The sequence below is a fragment of the Coffea eugenioides genome, chromosome 3 (assembly GCF_003713205.1).
Source record: "Coffea eugenioides isolate CCC68of chromosome 3, Ceug_1.0, whole genome shotgun sequence".
Taxonomy (NCBI): Eukaryota; Viridiplantae; Streptophyta; class Magnoliopsida; order Gentianales; family Rubiaceae; genus Coffea; species Coffea eugenioides.
Genome location: NC_040037.1, coordinates 8,983,551 through 8,990,981, shown reverse-complemented (window position 1 = coordinate 8,990,981; position 7,431 = coordinate 8,983,551). Strand labels below are relative to the sequence as shown.

General features: G+C 34.2%; 1 non-coding gene across 1 annotated transcript; it reads right to left on the bottom strand.

Moving 5' to 3' along the window:
- Nucleotides 1–344: 344 nt before the first annotated feature.
- Nucleotides 345–449, bottom strand: LOC113767176. The gene has a single exon (XR_003467897.1). It is a non-coding gene; the product is annotated as a small nucleolar RNA R71 (small nucleolar RNA).
- Between the last annotated feature and the right edge of the window lie 6,982 nt (nt 450–7,431).

Here is a 7,431-nt window from a genome sequence, read left to right as displayed (position 1 = left end):
TCTACCGGGAACACAAGGATCTCAAACAAGCATAGTAAGGCCTACGGTAAATGCTAACAATTTTGAGATTAAACCATCACTTATCCAAATGGTTCAACAATCTCAATTTGGAGGTAATGCAGTAGAAGATCCTAATACACACTTAGCTACATTCTTGGAAATTTGTGATACAATTAAAATGAATGGAGTTAGTGATGATGCCATAAGGCTAAGATTGTTCCCATTTTCATTGAGAGATAAGGCCAAACTTTGGCTACACTCTCATGCTCCTAATACTTTCACTGGATGGGATGAACTATCAAGAGCATTCTTAAATAAGTATTTTCCACCAGGTAAGACTGCTAAGTTAGAATGGATATCACTAGTTTTAGCCAATTGGAGGGAGAATCATTATATGAGGCATGAGAAAGGTTTAGAGATTTGCTTCGGAAATGTCCACATCATGGACTGCCGGAATGGTTAATCATACAAACCTTTTATAATGGTTTATCTTTCTCCACTAAAACTATTATTGATGCAGCCGCAGGTGGAGCTTTAATGGGTAAATCACCCCAAGAAGCTCATAATTTGATAGAAGAAATGGCCGCAAATAACTACCAATGGGCCAATGAAAGAGGTAATACGAGACGTCACGCAGGTATGATCGAAATGGACACTCTCAATATGTTGAGTGCCCAAATGAATAACGTGATGAAGTTATTGAGTAGACAAGGTGGAGTTAGCCCAAGTTCATCTAATGCTCACGTAGCTTGTTGTTCTTTCTGTGGAGGTGAACATGATATTAATGAGTGTGTTGATTCTGAACAGGTACAATTCGTCAATAATTACAACCGAAATGCTCCAAATAATCCCTACTCGAATACTTACAATCCGGGGTGGAGAAATCATCCAAACTTTGGATGGAAAGATCAAGGCAATCAACAAAGGCCAACCAATCCGCCGGGATTTCAACCAAGGCAACCACAGGCTGAAACTAAACCAAGTTGGGAGATCGCGGTGGAAAAACTTGCTAAGGTGACTTCGGACAGATTTGAACGAGTAGAAGGGAGATTGGATCAACTCACTACCATGTACAGAAATGTGGAGGTTCAAATTGGTCAAATTGCCAATGTGATCAACAATAGAAACCCTGGTGAATTACCAAGTAAAACCGAAGTGAATCCGAGAGAGCATGTCAATGCAATCATTCTTAGAAGCGGTAAAACGGTTGAGGGATTCGATTTTGAAAATTCAGGTGGTGAAAAAGACAAGAAGCAAGCAATTGAAGGGGAGCAAGAAAGTCAAAATGATCATGTTATCATTGATATTGATGCACTTCATCCCAAATTAAATTCTAATGTGATACCTTTTCCTCACAGGTTGAAGAAAGATGGACAGGATCGGGAGTTTGAAAAATTCTTCAAAATGTTTAAACAATTGCACATTAACATTCCTTTCATTGATGCTATAACACAGATTCCCTCTTATGCACGTTTCTTGAAAGACATCATGTCAAAGAAGAGGAAAATTGTAGATAATGAGATGATAGCATTAACGGAAGAGTGTAGTGCATTGATTAAGAATAAACTCCCTCCTAAATTGAAAGATCCGGGAAGTTTTTCTATTCCTTGCACTATTGGTCAATTGCATTTTTCTAATGCTTTATGTGATTTAGGTGCAAGTGTGTCACTTATGCCGTTATCGGTTGCCCGAAGATTGGGACTTCAAGAGCTAAAAGCTACCAATATTACATTGCAATTGGCGGATCGGTCAATCACACGTCCCATGGGTATTTTGGAAAATGTGCTCATAAAGGTAAGACAATCTATAATACCTGTGGATTTTGTTGTCTTAGATATTGAAGAAGATGTGAGAATGCCAATTATTCTAGGACGACCGTTTTTAGCCACTGCACGAACTATAATTGATGTAGAAAAAGGTAAGCTTATATTACGGGTTAATGGTGAGGAATTGGAATTCAATTTGGATAATAAAGAAGGGAGTATAGAGCCTACTGCTCTTGTGTCTAATATGCCATATGATGAAAAGGTTAACCAAGAAAGGACCGAAGAAGTTAAATTTATAAATGTCCTTGGTACTAACTTTCATGGTGTAGGAACAAAGGAGGAGAAGATAAGGATGGAAGTTGGCTTAATAAATTCTCCATTCCATGAAGAAAATGGTGAAAAGTTGAGCCAATTCAGAAAAGACAAGCAAAATCCACTCCAAGGTGAAGTTGAGCCTCTCTATGACAAGTCTAATATTCCTCCTTGGCATTTGAGGAAATTGGACTATGAAGATCAATGCATGGTTCACCACATGGTGGATTGGTTCGGGAGTTTCGACCCATGGGGAGAAAATCTCTCTCTAATGCTCTAAAGTGATTCAACTTTTTCAGTCGAGCCAACGACTATAAACAAAAGCGCTAATTGGGAGGCAACCCAATATTTAGGTTATATTTGTTAACTTGGTGTGATTTTGTGGTTTGAATCAATGTTTTAGCTAAATTGTTGTTTTTGTAATGTAGGGTTGGCAATTGAAGGCAAGGATGACCAATTGAGTACAAAAAAGGCGAACTTTGATCAAACAACTCAACCCCTCGATTTGCGTTAAAGGTGTTTTTGATTCATTATAAAGGGGTAAAATGCATGTTTTTAATGTTTTACATTTGTTCCAGTCATTAAAATTGGCAAACAAATGATCTATGATGCATTTTGAGTCATTGGGGTACCTTTTGTAATTTTTCAAAAGTTGAAATTCTGCTAAAAATCGAAGCAGAAAACGCGTTTTCCAAGGAAACGCGACTACAAGTCGCGTTTCTCAGAATCGCGTTTTCAATTCTGCGCCTGCAGAACAGAAAACGCGCCTTTAAAACGCGACTTGAAGTCGCGTTTTGGAGGAAGTCGCGTTTTCTCGCCTGAGCAAAACTGGAAAACGCGACACAGATAAACGCGACTTTAAGTCGCGTTTTCATACGTAACCGCGTTTTCAATTCTGCGAGATTTGTGCAGAAAACGCGGATTTAAAAACGCGCGTTGAAGGCGCGTTTTTAGTCGCGTTTTAGGTTCATTTTTCTGCTTTAAAAAATGCGATTTCCAGAACATTTCTTCACTTTTCCATTTTTCCAGCCGCGTTTTTCCTTTTTCCTTCTACCCAACTCACAAATCTTCATTTTTACTCCATAATCGTCTAAGCCGAATTGAAGATCATTTGGGCATTCATCCACCGCCCAATCGTGATGCAGAGGATGACGATGATGCTGAGGGGGATGACTGACTTGGCACACTGCAGAAGCTATCTTTAGTTGATGAACTTGCTTGCCTAATTATCTTAACTTGTGGAACTTAAGATGTTTAACTTCATTTTATTTTTCTGTTTTCTATGTGGTAGGTACTTGTATTTTGACAGTGGTTCGTGATTAGTGGCTGATAAGGATCTCAGCCATTGACTTGGGGAGTACTTCTTTCTTTTCTTTTCTTCTTTTGTTTCATTTCTTCCCTACACATTGAGGACAATGTGTAATTTAAGTGTGGGGGGAGAAATATGTGTGATACTTGTGGTTTTAGTTGTGTTTGATATAATTCTTGTGCTTAAATGGTGTTTCTTGTGGTTGCTGGCAGGGAGTTTTAGTCCACTTTTAAGGGGAGACTCTGTCAAAATTTTTCCAAAACCTTATACATATATATGTTATTAACTATAATAAATAAATAAAATTTTGTCACTTATCCTTTTGAAATAAATATATGCGGTTTTGATACTTCTTTTCTTATGAAATTTGGAAATGATTTTTATGTGATTATAATTTTTACATTTATAGGAAAGTATATCTAGTAAAGTGGAGAAAATTATGCCTACATTTTGTATATTTGATGAAAATTCTTCTTTTTATCTAATTTTATAAGATAAGAAATTAATATGGTTAATAAGTGTCATACTCTTCTCATGATTACTCTTAGAGGGAATTTTATTATATATATATATATATGAAAAAAAAAGGGGTTATTCTACTCCAATGATTCTCATACCGAGTAACCGGGGGTTGGCATCTACAAATGTCGACATTCGCGTAAAAAGGTACTTGAATTAAGAGTATGCAAAGCAACTTGAGTATGTGAAATGTTGAGTAACCGGGGATCTGCATCTAAAAATGTTGATCTTCGCGTCAAAAGGCATTTTTCACAACTTAAGTAATATTTAACCCTTAAAATATATATAAAAAATAATAATAATAATAAATAAATAAATAAAAAGTAAATTAAATCCCTCTTTAAGAAAAATAAGAAGTTGATCATGAGATTAGTTAGCATCTTTATTGACTATAGGAGTTGCTTGCTTGCGAAATTTGATAAAAATAAGAAGTTGAGTTGAATTGGTAAAATTATGGTATACTTGGCTCTTCTTTGCTTGATATTATGAGTACTTGAACTTAATGGAAAGATCACATAAGGGTTATTTACCTTGATTCAAGGAAATAGAGTTGAAATACTACATATGTTTATTTTCAATTTTTTTGGATCATTGATGGTTAGAATTTTATATTGCTTGAGGACAAGCAATGATTCAAGTGTGGGGGTATTTGATAAGAGTTTATTTTACGTATTTTTAAGTGCATTTTATTAGTTAATTTTGAGTTGATTATTTAGTTTTATAAATAAAATAAAGAGGTTTTTGGTAAAATTATATATTTTTGGTAAAAGTGGATAATATTGCATTTCTATTGATTTTAATGGTAAAAACTTCATTTTTATGCAGGAATGATGATTCAATCACCAAAGGATGTCAAATGAGGTAAAAAATAGAGATTTGGTGATGAATTCAAGTGGCAACAAGAAGAATGAAGTGAAAAACGTTCAAGTGAGGAAATGCAATACAAGTCAGTTTTGACACTCTTCAGTATTTTGACCATATCTGGAGCTACACTTATCGGATTGAGGTGATCTTTATACCATTTTAAAGCTAAGAAAGAGACCTACAATTCGTATGAAGACATAGAAATCCATTTCTGCCATCTTCATGGGCAAAACGTTGGAATACAGAAGCTGCATTCTGTGGTCGGAAGTTAAAACAGAGGTTTGAACAGGTGACAGTATTTCGATCATATCTCAGGTTACAAAACTCCGATTTCGATGATTTTTAGAGCATTGGAAAGCTAACTCAAAGGGCTACAACTTTGGTGTTTTGTACAAAAACCAGTTCGGCCTGCATCATGGAGAAAATTGCAGTTGAAATAAGGCCAGAGTGAAAACGCGAGTAGACAAAACGCGAGTTATGCCGCGTTTTGTGTAGGCGCGTTTTATAGCCGAAATTCTGCAATTTGACTCAGTCAATTCTCTTGTGTTCATACCACTTTCCAACTATAAGATGCAAGGGAATTCGGTGCACATGCTTCTGCAATAAAAGAGAAGACCAAATGAGTGTGGACAAAAGGAAACATCATATCTTTGACTTCTTTTTACAAAATCTGAGTGGAGGAAATTATGAAGTGAGAGGAATGGAATTTCTACCACCTTTTATGCAGAAACACAGGGGAAAAGCCGGGCATCACCATACGTAGCTAGTTTTCCTTCTTGCAACAAGTTTTCTCTCTAGTTAAGAGTTCTTAGAGAAGCATTTGGTTTTTCACTTGTAACCATCTTGTACAAGAACATAGCAGGAATTGGAGAGCTTTACCTCCAATTGGCTAAGCTTTCTTTTACCTTTCTTATACTTGTACTTCATGATGTTTTGCATTAATAAACTTGTGAGTTTGATTGTTAAATCATTCATGAGTAGCTAATTTCCTTTATCTAGGGAGTAGATGAAGCTTATGGCCAAATGATATGAAGTGATTGTGATTTATGCTTGTTATGTCTTGTATTAACTTATCTACTTGTGTATGTTGGATTACTTGTTGTTGCTTGATCACCAATAGCAGGTTTATAGCTGTTTTTACTCATTGAGAAATGGTAAAAATAATGGAATGACATAAGTAGAGCTTGAATAGTATATTCATGAGAATAGAAATACATTCAAGTGGATAAAATCTATATTTCAGGTATGCACAAAATAGATTTAGTATTTTCCAAGAGATTAGGAAAAACTAATCTGTTTTAACCCATTATTATCATGAAAATGTGATTTTGGTATTGTTGGAAATGAATCCTTGGTTAAACAAGAGCAGTAACAAGTGTTAAATTCATTCGTTTTAGATCTTTTGTGTTATATGTGGAATCTACATCCCTAGATCTTAATATTTAGTGAATTCTACTTCTATTGTGAAATTGCATTTATCTATTTAAGAATTTTTGTAGTTGAATTAAAATATGAAGTTTCTGCTCAAATTAATTGTAAGTCTAAATAATAGAGTAAATTAGTATCTAATAATTGTTTTAATTGCTCCTCGTGGGATCGACCCGATACACATCTTGTACTACAATTGCGACCTGTATACTTGCAGTCCAACGGGTGTAAATTCGGAATTAAACTTGCACTTAAAGTAAAAACCCGTCATGTACTGCTAATTTCACAGATTAAGAGTAATTATCGACTAAATGGTCACGAATTTACTGATTAAGTTGTTTAGTGGCCAATTATTGACGAAAAATAGTTTGATGGCCAAAACATGATCTGACAAATAGTTTAGTGGCCGCTGAGGTTTTTTGCCCTTAAATTTATGGACGAGAAAATATTAGGATGATGCCGAGATAAAGTGATAAGATGCATCAATAACTTTAACAATTGAATCAATAATTAATAACACTTACAATAAGGGATTAAAGCCACTCGTTTAGTACAGTATGTTGGAATATCTAGAATATTGGAAAGATCATCCAACCAAAATGGTTAGGAAAAAAATTGATCGTTCTAGTCTCTTATACACACATTAATACAGAATACACATTCCTATTCAATATTTGATATAATCAATATTAGAACTCAAAATGGAATAAAATCTATACAAATTTTACTCAGTTACCCCAAATATTATTTGACAAGATATAACATGTTTATTTTTTGCTTCTATTTTGTTTGTGTATTTATGTGAAATTTTGACATTTTTTTCTTTAAGAATAACTCAGGGTTTGTATTGAAATACTTGTAATATTTGATTAATTCTAGGGTTTAATTTTAAAATTTCATTTTCGTCAACAATATAATTAGCAAGGCAAAGAATATAGCACTCAATACGAAAGAATTATATTCTCTTTTTATCTCATTCCCTTTCTTATATGAAATTCTAATAAATTCTTGTACAAAATTTATCAATATATGTTACCATAAACATTTTTGCTAGTGAATAAAAAATATTTTTAACATAGAAACAATCATTTTTATTGAAAACTACAGTTAGTTATTAATAAAACTTACAAATATCTTCAAATTTTGTGATGCTGTAAAAATGTATAACGATAAACTTGACATTTTATTATATTGGCCGTTGCAAGATGAAGTTAGAAAAATTTTTCCTAGGGT